At 43.4% G+C, this 15348-nt stretch overlaps 1 protein-coding gene across 1 annotated transcript in view; it reads left to right on the plus strand.

The window, feature by feature from the left end:
* Positions 1-1339: 1339 nt before the first annotated feature.
* Positions 1340-15348, plus strand: part of LOC124607059 — a 33911-nt gene continuing 19902 nt past the window's right edge. The window contains exon 1 of the mRNA XM_047139235.1: positions 1340-1446. The gene's annotated coding sequence lies outside the window, so the exon portion shown is untranslated. The remainder of the gene's footprint in view (positions 1447-15348) is intronic.

Genomic DNA, 15348 nt, shown 5'->3' on the forward strand with positions numbered 1-15348 from the left:
TTTCGTCAAGTTCGTTTATTAGAGATGGGGTTGTTTTAGCAGTGTCAAATTTTGGGATAACTTTCTTTGTTTTGAAGAATTTTTTAGGTTCAAGTTGTACATTTATTCGCCTTAAATAATGGTCAAAATTAGTATTAGCCCATTTCCTAACTTGGACAGTTAAAATTTATTTGTAGTTAAGGTATGAAATTACAACACGATCGATCTTAAAATCCCCAATAAATTTATTGGGTGCCCGCCAAGTTCTTTCTAAAATGTGTTGGAATGATTTTAAGGTTATAACTTATAATTTTTGCAAATTTCAAAAAGTCCTTACCCATTTTTGTTTGTCCATTTATGGGGAGGAAATCCATCCACCGTTTTCTTATATTTTTTCTCTTTAAAATCAGTTTTAAAATTTTAGCATGGTTCGAGGGAATTTCCAGGATAATGCTTTCTAAAGTTTTCCAAGCTTCTTTAAGTTCTTTGTGTTTCTTACGGTTTTCCTCATTGACTGCCATATGGTCATTTATTAAAGTGTATGCTTTATATGCACATTTAAGAGAAATTGTCATTAATGGGTTTTACCTCCGTTATTGAATTTAAAATATTTTTGGAGACTGAAAAAGCAGCTCCCAGATGTTGTGTATTATTAACTATACTTTTAAGAGTTGTACTTTTAAAAAGACGATATCCGCCGAAATCCATCATGTTATTGTCCATCATTCGTGTTTCTTGAAGTTCCAAAATTTGAACCTTCTGGTCTTTTAATGTATGTTTCAATTTATTAAGTTCACTTGGTTGCAAAAGTGTTTGTATGTTAAGCGTTGCAGAAAAAGTGTTTATTTTGGTTTTAATTTGGCCAGTGGACTCCGATTTCGTCTACTGAATCACAATGCATTTTAATATGGCCACCCCAGAAATCGAAAAACCAGTTGTAGGCCTACCAGTAATACTGGCGGTAGATTGAACACCTGGAGTAATACTGTGATTATCAAAATGCTCCACGATGGTTTTACCTGTAGTCGGGTGGGACTGAATAGAGTCATTGAGTGAACTCTGGGTTATAAGATAGGAAGGATTAGTGCCAGAATATACATTTCAGCTGCACCACTGGTGAACAGACGCTGACTACTTTGCCACTTGCTACAAGACAGACTCAGAGTGGATCTGGTTTTGTTTTGCCTTGGTCTGGGACTGCTTATTCTGTATCGCAGCTGTCCACCATATCTGACGGAATGTTCACTATTTGCCACCTGTGACCTGCCGTTTAGGCAGCAATGGTAATTTTCATTGCATGTGGGAGGCGCACAAGAAGCTGTTTTTAACTGAACATCTTTGAGGATACTGAACTGGTATGTCTTCCTTGTAATAAGGTTGGGAATGGAGTGTAGTTGGCGCCACAATGGTCGCTGGTAAAATGTGATGTTCGTTATGAGTAAACAATAATTCGTGTTTAGGTGAACTGTAAGTACTGTTTTTAGCAGCTTGTGTATGAAATTTGTTAAATCTTCACGTTCGTTGAAATACTTGGTTCGAAATTGCGTAGTGGAATTACGAACAAAAAACGACAGACCGGGGAGGACCCCTACTTCCAGCGAAAACAATTTGTTTTTATCGGGTGTGAATACGTCGATTCGTGAAGCGATGTGAAATTACAGTTTTTATGTCCTATGGTATCGTTGTTTAATTAAGCTACTGACGCGAGAGCATACATTGCAACATGCAAGCCATAGTCCGGGGGATACTGTTATGCATTTTAATCAGTGTTATCTTGTTTTTCTTATTTGATAGGTATCAGAATTGATATTACACGATTGGAATTATTTAATGGTAAAAAGTAGAGCATAAATTTGTCGTTTCTGCGTGGATTAGTTCGTTTGTTTCTTTTTAAGTATATACAATTACTGAGGTTCTCATGGCTTGCGGCGTGGCAAAGAATGGGGGAAGTATACAATCAGCGCTAATAGGGTGACCTAGTATTGACGGTTGTTTACATTACAAATGGTTTATTTATTTAAAAGTGACAAAAAAATAAATATTACCCGAGGTGTTGCCGATATTTTTGTTTAGTATTACGGATAAAAATGAAGGCAATTTTGAATGGTGCTTTGTGGATGAGGTTTACGTTAGAAAATTAAATGACAATGGTCTTTCTGCTGTGGAAATTATTAGAATCGGTGCAGGAGTTGTACTTTTTCGTTTTGGCGACGAAAAGTGACTGAGACTATGAAGATCAGGTTTTGTGAACGACACGGTGTAATTGATCGTGAGATTATTGATCACTAATCGTGTATTACGGGAATGATCCGAGAGTATGAGACTAACTTTTTTTTTTAGGTTGGTGACTGAGGAAAGAAGTCATTTCTGCTCAAAATCAAATTCACATTTTTGACAACTTCACATTAATAAAGGTTAAATTTCCTTTAACGTTTATTTTTTGAACCGTAGGCTGCAACTGATTTTGTAGCTTAAATGAAGTGACGCGCATTTGTCACTACAATTAGGAGATATACATATTATGTTTTTATTGAAAGTCATATTTTCATTTGTTTTGTGTATATGTACTTCATCTCCCGAGTATGAGCTCATTTTCTTAAAAACTGCATTGCCTCTTTCAGCTAGTCCCTGTTGTACAATATTGTTTTTATTATACACAGTTTGCACTAGATGACCTATGTAATAGTTTTGCGCTGCATCACAGCACATGCAAAGGACGTTTGCTGGTGACTCCTATAGGCTACCACGAACATGCTGTTATAAGGTCTAGTGTAGCAGGGGATACAGCCTGTCGGCTTTGGACAATGACGTCACAAGTCGCTTTTGCTGTTATGTTTCAGTTTCGTTTTTTTACTGATTGCTTAATAAAGTGGATCTGTTTATTCTATCTCGTGAGATTTTTTTTTTAAGCCAAAAAACACTTATCAGCTACTGAAGGGAGCTACAACACTAAGAAGAATCGCTTCTCGTTTGGCGACTTGTGACGTCATTGTCCAAAGCCGACGGGTTGTATCCCCTGCTACACTAGTCCCCTGTTATATCCCTTGCACTCCCTCCAGGTTCGTGAACATGTGTCCGTGTCCCATGAAAGAAATTGGGAGCAAGTGGTGACTCAGTGTGCTTGCCTTATGACTTGTTGAGATCATGAGGTTCTGTTCTTTCTGTGTGCACACACATTTATTACATTACTACTAGTAGGACCACCCCATGGAAATGCTGAAGAATATGATGTTTCATTCTGCTTCAACTTTTTTTTGTTATGTGTGTCTGTTTTTATAAGAGCAGTAACTAAAACCTCTTTGACATCCAGCATAACATTTTATTACCGCTTATCTGTGAAAGAAAGCCTTCAAAATTATGGGATCCTGTATCCAGACAGTTCTATTTGGAATTAAGTAGCCTTTCTGTTCTTCGACAGACTATTTCTACCAAATAGATTGCTGTAACATCTTATTAATAGATAATATTTCTCTCTTCATAGTGAGTAGATGCACTTAAATAAAATGATCACATGTTCATCATGGACAAGTTCCCCAAGCTCAACTTCTATTTGAGGTAGTCAATTAGTAAAACTTTTTAGCATGACATATGGAATTTGATCTCAGTACTTCTAAGATGATAAAAAAATCTACATATGTTCGGGCTACTGCCCTGACATACTGCAGTAAATGTTAGGTACGTCTCGTGATTTGCAAAGGGAGAAAATTAGTGTCCTGAATAGGTATTGGTATAGTCTCTGTGAGTCAACACCAAAGTGTTTAGTTCTCTTCAGAATATGGGCTTTAAATGGTAAAACACCTCCAACAGGAGTAAAGCACTGTGAGGGTCAAACTAAATGCTGTGGTGCTGCCAACTTTTTGCTTAAGCTTGTTTGATCACACAGTGTTGACTCATTGGTGAAATTTTGTGTGCAGCTTGACCTTCTTTGCAACCACATGAAAGCCTTACACTGAATACATAAAGCATATTTGTTTTCAGTATCATGGTAGGAGTTTAATGGAAATGTTGAGTCCCTACATATTTTTACACAGTTTTTGGCTCAGAATTCGCTATTGAAAATGACTCATCAGTTTAGCCACTGAAGATTTTGTTATCTGACTGAGGTTAACTTCAGCGTTAAAAGAAATACTTTTGAGCTAAAAATCTCCAACACTGTTATCTCCTTCCTCACTCCCCCCTTCCATCTGGTATTCCTAGGGACAATAAAAACACCTACTGCTACTGGCCCATGGGAATTCCTCCTCCTTTTCCTTTCTTTTCAATTCCTTACGCTTTAAAGTGTCTAGGAAACCATGGTAACTCCTGTATACAAAATATTTACAACATTACTTTCTCAGTGCTGCATCTCTAGCAAGAAGAAAATCTTGATTCATTTAAGTTTGTTTTACAATAAATAGAATAATAGGGGTAATTTTTTGTTTTAGAGATTTTAGGTGAACATGAACCATGGACCTTGCTGTTGGTTGAGTGGTTTGCTTTCCCCAGCAACACAGATAACCCTACTGTAGGTGCAACCACAATGGAAAGGTATCTGTTGAGAAAAATATGGTTGCTTAAGGGGGGCCAGCAGTCTTGTCAGTAGTTGCAGGGGCAACAGTCTGGATGATCAACTGATCCGGACGTTTAAAATCAACCATAATAGCCTTGTTGTGCTGGTGCTGCAAACGGATGAAAGCAAGGGGAAGCTGCAGCCATAAGTTTTTCCTAAGGCATGCAGCTCTACTCTGTGGTTAAAATGTTTGCATCCACTTGGCTAAAATAGTCCCCCATTCTCATCTCTTGTGCAGGAGTACTCGGTAGGATGTCATCATTAGGAGTAACAAAACCAATGTTCCATTGGCTGTAGTGTGAAATATTAGATTCTTTAATGGAGCAGGTAGGTTCAAAAATTTACAAAGGGAAATGGCTAGGTTGAATTTTGATATACTGGGAATTTGTTTTGTGGTAGGAAGAACAGTACTTATAGTCAGGTGAATACAAGGTTATAAGTTCAAAATCAAATAGGGGTTATGTGGGAGTAGGTTTAATAATGAATAAGAAAATAGGTGTGTGGGTAGACTGCTATGAACAGCACATTATTGTAGGCGAGATAAGACAGTAAGATCATGCCAGTACTGCAAGTTCGTATGCCAACTAACTCCACATATAATGAAGAGATGGAAGAAATATATAAGGTAAAGAAATGATTTAGGTAGTTAAGGAGACAAATTGTACGGGTGGTGTGGAACTGGAATTCTATAATAGGAAAAGGAAGAGAAAGAAAATTTGTTGGTGAATATGGAGTAGGGGAATGAAAGGGGAAACCACCTTGTACAATTATACATAGAGCATAATTTAATATTTGCTAACACTTGATTTAAAAATCATGAAAGAAGAAACTGCAAGACATCTCTAGTGTCCAATGCAGACTTTTTGGTAATGGGCTATGGATTAAAACTGAATAAATTGCAAAATGGTAGAAAATTAAGGAGATGGTACCTGAATAAGTTGAAAAAGCGAGAGGTTGTTCTAGAGTTTGAGGTAGCATTAGGCAACAATTGATTAGAACAGGAGAAATATAGTGGAAGACAAATGGCTAGTTTTGAGAGATGAAATAGTTAAGGCAGCAGAGGACCAAAAATATCACAGTAGATACTGAATTTAATTAAGGAAAGGAGAGAATATAAAAATAAAGCAGGTGAAAGGGAGTACAAATGTCGAAAAAATGAGAGTGACAGAAAATGCGTAATGGCTAGAGGACAGATATAAACACTTAGAAGCATATTTCACTAGGGGAAAGAGAGATACCACCTACAGGAAAATTAAAGAGCTTGGATGAGAAACCAAGCAAAGAAAGGAAACCTGAAAGGTGGAAGGAGTGGGTAGAAAGAAGGGAGATGAATTTGAAAGCAATGTTATAGAAATGGAAGAGGGCGTAAATGACGATGAGATGGGAACTATGAAATATGAGAAGAATACTATAGAGCTCTGAAAGATCTGAGTCGAAATACGGCTCTGGGAGTAGACGACACTCTTGGCAGAACTACTGACAGTATGGGGAGAGGCAGCCATCTGGACAGGTAAAATACCCCTTGACATCAAGGAGGCTGTAATAATTCCAATTCCAAAGAAAGCAGGTGCTGACAGTTGTATTAGTGAACTGTCAGGTTAGTATGTCATGGTTGCAAAATACTATCAAGAATTCTTTACGGAGGACTGGAAAAACTGGTGGAAGCTGACCTCAGGGAAGATGATGGGATTCCAGAGAAATCTAGGAACATGTGAGGCAATACTGACTTACGACTTCTCGTAAAATACATCTTTAGGAAAGGCAAAATTAAGTTTACAGCATTTGTAAATTAAAAAAAAGCTTTTAACACTGTTGACTGTAATACACTGTTCAAAATTCTGAGGGTAGTTGGTATAAAATATAGGGAGCCAAAGGCTATGTACAGAGACCAGGCATCGGTTAAGAGTTAAAGCGGAAAAAAGGCCAGCATTAGTTGGGAAGGGAGTGAGATAGGGTTGTAACCTATACCCAGTGTCATTCAGTCTATACACTGAGCGGGCAGTAAAGGAAGCCAAAGAAAATTAGGAGTAGGAATTAAAGTTCAGGGAGAAGAAATAAAAACTTTGAGGTTTCCCAATGACATTGTAATGTCAGAGACAGCAAAGGACTTGGAAGAGAAATTGAACAGAAAGCACATTATCTTGAAAGGAGGATATAAAATGAACATCATCAAAAGCAAAACAAGAATAAAGCAATGTAATAGAATTAAATCAGGTGATGCCGAGGAAATTAGATTAGGAAATGAGACACTTAAAGTAGTAGATGAGTTTTGTTATTGTGGTAGCAAAATAACAGACAATGGCCGAAGTGGAAAAGATATAAAGTTTTGACTGGCAGTGACCAGAAAATGTTTCTGAAGAAGGGAAATGTGTTAACATCGAATTTCGATTTAAATGTTAGCTTGTCTTTTCTGGAGTGTGGCCATGTATGGAATGAAACAGACGACAACAGAAGAGAATAGAGCCTATTGAAATAGTACCACACTCGACCCCTCAGCCCACCCCATGTGTTGGTGGCTGGGGGCAACTTTGAAATATTCAATGGGAACCTCCATTTTTTTATTGCAGATGCAAAATCTACATACACTGTGTGATCAAAAGCATCCGGACACCCCCAAAAACATATGTTTTTCATATTAGGTGCATTGTGCTGCCAGTACTCCGTATCAACGACCTCAGTAGTCGTTAGACATCGTGAGAGAGCTGAATGGGGCACTCTGCGGAACTCACGGGCTTCGAATGTGATCAGGTGATTGGGTCTCACTTGTGTCACATATGTACGTGAGATTTCCACACTCCTAAACATCCATAAGTCCACTATTTCCGATGTGATAGTGAAGTAGAAACATGAAGGGACACGTACAGCACAAAAGCGCACATTCCGGCGTCGTCTGTTGATTGACAGAGACCGCTGACAGTTGAAGAGGGTCGTAATGTGTAATAGGCAGACATCTATACAGACCATCACACAGGAATTCCAGACTGCATCAGGGTCCACTGCAAGTACTATGACAGTTAGGTGGGAGGTGAGAAAACTTGGATTTCATGGTCGAGCAGCTGCTCATAAGCCACACATCACATCAGTAAATGCCAAACAACACTTCGCTTGGTGTAAGGAGTGTAAACATTGGATGATTGAACAATGGAAAAATGTTGTGTAGAGTGACGTATCACAGTACACGATGTGGCGATCCGATGGCAGGGGGTGGGTATGGGCGAATGCCAGGTGAACGTCATCTGCCGGTGTGTGTAGTGGCAGCAGTAAAATTTGAAGGCGGTGGGGTTATTGATGTGGTCGTGTTTTTCATCGAGCGGGCTTGCACCCTTTGTTTTGGGTGGCACTATCATAGCACAGGTCTACATTGATGTTTTAAGCACCTTCTTGCTTCCCACTGTTGAAGAGCAATTCGTGGATGGTGATGGCATCTTATAACATGATCGAGCACCTGTTCGTAATGCATGGCCTGTGGCAGAGTGGTTGCACATCAGTAACATCCCTGTAATGGACTGGCCTGCACAGAACCCTGATCTGAATCCTGTAGAACACCTTGGGATGTTTTGGAACACCAACTTTGTGCCAGGCCTCACCAACTGACATCGATACCTCTCCTCAGTGCAGCACTCTGTGAAGAATGAGCTGCCATTCCCCAAGAAACCTTCCAGCACCTGATTGAATATATGCCTGTGAGAGTGGATGCTGTCATCAAGGCAAACTCTGGGCCAACATCATATTGAATTCCAGCATTAAGGATGGAGGGCGCCATGAACTTGGAAGTCGTTTTCAGCCAGGTGTCTGGATGCATTTGATCACATAGTGTAAGTTTTGTCTGGAGCATTTTCTTCATAAAAATATTCAAACCTAGTACCTCCAACTTCAATACACTTAGTGATCCTCTTTTCAAATGATTTTACTGAAGACCATGCAGGCCAATTAATAGGGCCACCTGTACTGAGCCACCGACCAGCGTAAACCGGCTGTAATACCTCCTGCCTTCAGTTGCATAATGTGCTGGGCAACCATCATGCTGAAAGCACATACACTGTCGAACGTCCAGGCCAACGTCCTGCAGTAGCACTGGTAGTTCCTGTTTCAAAAACATTTGATATTTGTGCCCATTCAGCCTGCTGTCAATAAAATACAGACCATTGAGATTGTTCTCCATCACGCCATACCGCATGTTAACTGACAAAAGTCAATGATCAGCTTTCCATAACCAATGGGGATGTTATGCCAAACGTGCAGTGGTTTGTGAGTGTAGACTTATTGGAAAATGGTACCTCAGCAAAGAACATGGGGGTCGTTTGCATTTGTTGCAAAGGGGAAGTACCGTGTTGTAAATTACAATTATGTACCCATTTCTATTCCTCTGATTGCAGTACCATCTTTGGCAAAATGAAGAAAATGCTTCAGCAAAATGTATGTAGATTTTACTATAAAATAGTAATCTGCAATAAAATACGGGGTTTCATACTGAACATTTCAAAGTTTCCACCCGCATACGGAGTGGGGTGGTGCGTCAAGTGTGGTATCATTAGATGTCCTCTTCTGAGACAGACAAATTGGAATTGTAACTTTTTTATCCAATGTGTAGGTTTAGAGTCGTTTTTGTGTCTTCAGTGCAAATTGAACACTCTGTATATGTCTTCCCGTTTTACTTGGCCCTTCTTTGCTTGGTAACCACATGACCTCTTGATTTTCATGCAATTGTATCCTTTCTTCTCCAAAGGTTTGTTTAATTTTCTTACTAACAGCATCTATTAACACAAAAGTAAGGCATGCGTCTGCAGATCTGTGTTTCTCCTCTGTCCTTTCCACATAGCCATTTTGCTCTTCCAGTCAATCTCATTTTTTAAGAATGTCTATTCCCTTTTGTCTGCTTTGTGTATTGCATTTTTATATTCCTCCTTTTGTCTGTTGAATACAAAATTTCATATGGTATCCAGGGATTTCTATTTAGCCTTATCTTTTTGCCATTTGATCATCTGCTTTCTTCACTATTTCATCTCTCAAATCTACCCATTCATCATCCGCTGTATTCCTAAAGTCTAATTTCTCTATTTTCCTATATTTTTTTGAGTTTTAATCTGTAATTCATAACCAATAAATTATGACCATAGTCAACAGTTGCCTCTGGAAATGTTCTTCAATCCAAAACCTGTTTTCGAAACCACTACCGTACCAGCATCCATCTGAAACCTTCCTACATTTCCCGGTCTATTCCAAGTGTACAACCTTCTGTAATGATACTTAAACCAAGATTTAACAATGATTAAATTTTACACTGTGTAAAATTACACCATGTGGCATCCCTCTTCTTTCCTCTCGCCTCATCCATGTTCTTCTACTCATGCAGAAATATTGTCAGAGATTCTGGAGGGTAACAGGGATGTGGAGCCATGCTGACTCCAATGCCATGTATAGGTGTGCTAGGTTTCTCAGTTGAGGATCCTTGGTGCGAACAGCTGGATTCAGGTGGTCCCATAGGTCGGTGGCCAGGCGAGTACCCTGCGAGCCGTGTGACACGTTACATTGTCCTGCTGTTAGATGCCGCTATGCCAAGGAAAAATAAACTGCGCATAGGAGTGGACATGGTCCCTAAGGATAGATGGATACTCGTGTTGATCCCTTGTGCCTTCCAGAGTGATTATAGAGATTACCCAGGGAATGCCACGAAAACATTCCCCAGACAATAACACTCTCTTCTCTGGCCTGGAACCTTCTGGTGATTGTTGTAGAATGTTTGCTTTCAGATGTTTTACCCCGTTCCAGCTAATGGCTATCTGTCAGAAGGAGCATAAAATGTGACTTATCTGAAAAAGCAACATGTCTCCACATAATGGATTTCCAGTGGTTGTATTCATGTGCAAATTCCTGCCTTCATCGTCAGTGACCAGCTGTCAGCATGCCTGTCATCAGTCGTCCACACCTCTCATCAGTGGCCTGTGGTGCAGAATAGTTGCCTCAGCACCAGTTTTACCTTGCACTGTACACTTTAACCATGGTGGCACACGAACAGTTCACAGACTTAACTTTTGTGGAAATGCTTTCACCCGTGGCCTGAAAGCTGATGATTGTGTCCTTTCAGACGGTAGATTAACTGCTTCCTTTCCCCATTAAGGCAACAGCTCCAATGTTTTCCACATTCCCTGACATGTTTTATATACCTTCCACTGCTAGTGCTGCCACCTGCCGTCTGAGAGTGGTTATTGCACACTGACGTCGAATGGTCACATAAATGTGGCTGGACCGTGTGTGTGTCTTTATTTTTTTAACAGCAACCAAGTCCCATTAACAGGTGTAGTTCACCAGCCTTGGAAGGAGGTTGTTTTCCTCTGCATTCGTAAAGGCAGACATGCTGTTGCAGGTGAAGAAAACAGCCTGCTTCAGACATTGAAACAGTGTATCCGCTGATTGAATTTATTTTTTGCACACTTAATGCCTATAAACTTTCTGCCTTGTCCAATCAACTCCTTATGACTGGCTTTGTCTCCACGTACTGTTTCACTCAGACATTACTCTTTGTTTTTCAACCCCTGGGGGTTCAGGGGTAAGAATAGGCCCGCAGTATTCCTGCCTGTCGTAAGAGGCGACTAAAAAGTGTTTCAAAATTTTCGGCTTTATGTGATGGTCCCCTCTCGGGTTTGACCTCCATTTTTCCAAATTCTTCTGAAGAGCAAGCCAATTGGGGAAGGGCGCCTTACATGGTGCATTGTATGCATCGTGCATCGAGAACTTTAGCCGGCTTCCTCGTCGTTGCAATGCTGTCTTGCTCGTTTTCCATCTCTTGGGCGAGGATACGTTCCTGGGTGCAATTACCACTGTGTACTGTGCAGTGTTGCGTTTTGCAGAGACGACAACCTTGGACATTCTTGCACCTAATATCCAGCACGGTAGCCAGTCCGTTGATGCCTGCGCTGTTAACTCCCCACGCTTGCCAAGGATTAGATACCTATCTTCCTGGGGTATCGGGACTCCCGACAATGGCCATCCTGCCAGGTGGCCCTTGCTGAGGCTGGATGGTGCCCGTGGGTCGGAGTAGGTGGCATCAGGGCGGATGACCCACAATGAAGCATGGTACATCATCTCTCGCTTGTTGCCAGCCACCAGCAGTCTCTGTGCATTCTCGGGCTCAATTCAACGGTCAAAAATACGATCCCAAAATGTTCCCTTCCCTGCCACACCGTAAGTCTCAGGATGGCAGTGACCCTTATTCGCCCTAGTTCCTAGTTTGTAAGAGAGCTGATGGGGAGTTATTCATGTCGACAAAGCCTCAATTCTTCGTAGAGCATTTAGAGGATAAGTTTGGGGAGGTGGAGGACTTGTCCAAAATGCACTCCGGGTCAGTTTCGATAAAAACAGCATCCTCTGCCCAGTCACGAATGTTACTTGCTTGTGACAAGTCGGGGGGAGTTAACATTACCATCACGCCACATAAGAGTTTAAATATGGTCCAGGGTATTATTTTCCATAGGGACCTACTTTTGGAGTCTGATGACGAGCTGCACGCCAACTTAGAGCGCCGAGCTGTTCATTTCATTCCGCGCGTTCATTGGGGTCCGAAGGATAATCAGGTTTTTACCGGTGCCTTCATCTTTGCCTTTGAGGGTGATACATTACCGGAGAAGGTCAAGGTGATGGTCTGCCGGTGTGATGTCAAGCCCTATATCCCTCCCCCTGATGCGGTGCTTTAAGTGCTGGAAGTTTGGCCATATGGCTTCCCACTGTACTTCCAGCCTCGCATGTCGAGATTGCGGACGCCCATCACATCCCAATACTCCATGTGCCCCGCCTCCCATCTGTGTCAACTGCAGAGAGCATCATTCACCTCGCTCGCCAGACTGCAGGATCTTACAGAAAGAGCGCAAAATCGTGGAATATAAGACCCTGGACCAACTGCCCTGTACTGAGGATAAGAGGAAATATGAACGACTGCATCCTGTGCAAATGACTTCCTCATATGCCGCTGCAACGAAAACTGTGTTAGCCCCATCTGTTTCGCGAATTCCAGTCTGATCGCTGAACCATACAACACCTGCCCCATTGCCCGTAGGGGGCACTATTCCCCCCCCCCCCCCCCCCCCCTGTTGCTCCTGCACCGCCTACTTCGGGAGCAACACACCCTCCCACCCCCACCCATCGGGGACGTCCGTCCCCGTTTCTAAGCCAGAGAAGCGTCCAACTTCTGCTTCTTTCGTTCGCAAGGGGTCCCTTGGGTGCCTCACTTCCCAGGCTTCCACAGGTGGGAAGGTTGACGCCCAACAGTGGCATAAGTGCCCACAACCAGCTGGTCATAGGGCTTCGCAATCCTCCTCTGTCCCGGAGACTGAATCGGTGAAGTGCTCCCAGCCAGTGAAACCCAAGGAGCAGCGTGAGAAAGCCAAGAAGAAGAACACTAAGACCAAGGAACTCGCGGTGGCACCCACCCCTTCGCAATCTTCAAGCTCTGCATCTGAGGATGAGGTCAAGATTTGGTATCCGCTGAGGACCTGGATCTCGCCGGTCCTTCAGACGCAATGGATAGCAGTTGCACAGGTACTAGTCGGTGGCAGCAGGTGACCAGGTGGCGTAATCTACCTCCCCAGTCCCTTCATGCTTTTCTCGGCCATGGATAATGTCATCCTCCAGTGTAACTGCAGCGGTTTTATCCACCATCTTGCTGAGCTCCGACAACTTCTCAGTCTTCACCCTTTCCTCTGCATCGCTCTTCAAGAAACTTGGTTTCCGGTGATGCGAACCCTCACCCTCCGTGGCTATCGGGGTTATTATAGGAACCGGGCAGCTTACGACAGGGTCTCTGGTGGTGTCTTCATCTACGTCCTTCACTCCCTTCACAGCGAGTCTGTTCCTCTCCAAACACCTTTAGAGGCTGTCGCTGTTCGGGTGTGAACGCCTCAGGCTCTTACTGTCTGCAGTCTGTATCTTCCACCAGATGGTGATGGCCCGCAGCATGTCCTGGCTGTGCTGGTAGCCCAATTGCCACCACCTTTTCTGTTACTGGGCGACTTCAACGCCCATAACCCTCTGTGGGGTGGATCAGTGGCAACAGGCAGAGGCAGATCTGTTGAGCATGTATTGGCACAACTCGGCCTCTCCCTCTTAAATGATGGTGCCTTCACACATTTCAGTGTGGTGCATGGCACGTACTCAGCCATCGACCTTTCAATCTGGAGCCCTAGCCTGTTACCGTCTGTCCAATGGAGTGTGCACGACGACTTGTGCGGTAATGACCACTTTCCGATCTTTCTGTCACTGCCACAGCGTCCCTCTTCTAGGTGCACCTACAGATGGGCTATGAATAAGGCTGACTGGGACTTGTTCTGCTCCATTGCCAGTATTGAGCCTCTTTCCAATGACGCCATTGATGCCGTGGTTCACTCAGTCACCACCAGCATCGTTAATGCAGCAGAATCTGCCATTCCCTGTTCTTCTGGGTCCCCTCGGCGGAGGACTGTGCCCTGGTGGTCGCCCAAGATCGCTGAGGTGATTAAAGATCGCAGGCGGGCGCTCCAGCATCACAAGCGGCATCCCTCATTACAACACCTCATTGCCTTTAAATGGCTCCGTGCGCGGGCCCGCCGCATCATTCGCCAACACAAGCAGGAGTGCTGGGAACAGTATGTCTCCACCATTGGTCTCCGTACCTCCCCATCGTAGGTGTGGGCTAAGATTAGGCGACTCTATGGCTATCGGGCCCCCGTCAGTGTCCCTGCGCTTTCACTGAATGGAGCAGTTTGTACTGACCCCGACACAATTGCCAACCGCTTAGCAGAGCATTTTGCTCAGAGTTCTGCTTCTGCGAATTACCCACTGGCCTTCCGCTCCCTGTAAGAGCCGTTGAAATGCCGGAGCCTTTCATTTCACACGCGCCACCCTGAATCCCACACTGTTCTGTTCAGTTAGTGGGAATTCCAAAGTGCCTTAGCCACTTGCACTGATACGGCTCCCGGGCCAGATCGCATCCACTGTCTACAACCGTATCTGGGTCGAGGGTGAATTCCCGTTGCAGTGGCGGAAAAGCATCGTCATCCCTGTTCTAAAACCTGGCAAGAACCCACTGGAGGTGGACAGCTACCGCCCCATTAGCCTCACCAACATTCTTTGCAAGTTGCTCGAATGCATGGTGAGTCGGCGGTTGAGTTGGGTACTCGAATTTCGGGGCCTTCTGGCTCCATCTCAGGGTGGGTTACGTAAGGGCCGCTCTGCCGCCGATAATCTGGTGAGCCTGGAGTCTGCCATCAATACGGCCTCTGCCCGCCGTCAGCACCTAGTCGCTGTCTTTTTTGACATGCAGAAGGCATACAATACGACACGGCGACATTACATCCTCTCTACGCTTCATGGTTGGGGTCTTCGGGGTCCACTGTCGATTTTCATACGAAATTTTCTGTCGCATCGTACCTTCCGTGTGCAAGTTGTGGCCTCCCATAGTCCCCCCTCCCGAGTTCAGGAGAACGGGGTACCGCAGGGCTCTGTCTTAAGTGTCTGTCTGTTTTTAATTGCAATTAATGGGATCGCTGCGGTTGGGAACGTCTGTCTCAGCTTCCTTGTATGCTGACAACTTCTGCCTCTACTATAACTCCATTGGCATTGCAGCTGCTGAACGTCAGGTGCAGGGTGCTATCTGCTAGGTGCAGTCTTGGGCTGTAGCGCGTGACTTCCAGTTTTCGGCTGCCAAGACCTGCACTATGCATTTCTGCTGGCGACGCACTGTTTGCCATGAGCCACAGCTTTATCTTGACGGCGAACCTCTTGGTGTGGTGGAGACCCATTGGTTTTTGGGTGTGGTTTTTGATGCCCGGTTGACTGGGCTCCCTCACATT

The sequence above is a fragment of the Schistocerca americana genome, chromosome 3 (assembly GCF_021461395.2).
Source record: "Schistocerca americana isolate TAMUIC-IGC-003095 chromosome 3, iqSchAmer2.1, whole genome shotgun sequence".
In the NCBI taxonomy this organism is placed as follows: Eukaryota; Metazoa; Arthropoda; class Insecta; order Orthoptera; family Acrididae; genus Schistocerca; species Schistocerca americana.